The following is a 1,119-nucleotide window of genomic DNA, read 5'->3' on the forward strand; positions in this document are numbered from 1 at the left end:
AATTACTTTGTTTGCTTGAGGACAAGCAAAAGCTTAAGTTTGGGGGATTTGATAACTAGGGATTCTAGTCTAGCTTATGCTCCTTTTTGCTTGAGTTTTGGACAAAAATGTGTACAAGTATTCCCCAAAAGCTAACTTGTTGTGCTTGTTTGCAGTGTTTGGTAAAAAAGGGACAAGGATGTCATAACCAGCTCAAAAAAAGAAGTGAAACCTGCACAAGTTCAAAACAAAGTCAAAGCAGCACTACAACGGAAAATCCACCGCAGACGCAGAAGACCCATCGCGACCGTGGCCCTTTTATTGCGGTCCGTGGTGGAAAGGATTCAGAGAGTTGTCATTTTTGGAATTCAAGCTACCGTGGTCCGCGGTGATTTTATGCGACTGCGGTATCCCTACCGCAATAGCGCTCCTTTTACCGCACTCTGCGGAGAAGAGATTCAGAGAGCCTGGAGTCTGAGCTAAAGTTGAAGACCGCGCTCAGTGGTTGATTTAATGTGGCCGCGGTAACCTCACCACTGAAGTGGTCCATTTTTTGCTTTCAACGGTACCTCTGTCAGGGGCATTTTTATCCGAAACATTTGGCTGTGTATAAATACTATTTTTTCAGATTTTTAGGTCATCTTACATTAGCTGTGCATGTGGAGTGTCGTTTATTTCTATTTTGAGTAATTTTGTAGCTTACTTAGCAATTAATCTTAGTCTCTTATCTTGTAATTATAATTTATGGATTATTCTTCATCTCAATCTATGATTTCGTCTTCAATTATGAGTAGCTAAACCCAATAGTTAGGGATGTGGCTCAACCCTAGTGTGGGTATTTAATGAGCCTTTTATTTTAGGGCTTAGATGTTTATTGGTGATTGTTATTTGGCATGATTTATGCTTTCTATGTTGAATTAGTGGTTGCAAACACTAATTTACGTCTTTTTGACTTAAGCTCTTTTTGAAAAAGAGAGACTAAGTCTAGGAATTTCAGGCCAACAAGGAATTGGGGTGTATTCAAGAGACTGATAGCCCCAATTAAAGGGTTAAACCTAGAGATAGTAATACCCGACTTGAGCCAACACTGCTTGCAAAAATTGAACACCCAATTGGGCTTGAGAAAGCCAATTAGGGCAA

Source organism: Nicotiana sylvestris, chromosome 8 (genome assembly GCF_000393655.2).
Source record: "Nicotiana sylvestris chromosome 8, ASM39365v2, whole genome shotgun sequence".
Classification (NCBI taxonomy): Eukaryota; Viridiplantae; Streptophyta; class Magnoliopsida; order Solanales; family Solanaceae; genus Nicotiana; species Nicotiana sylvestris.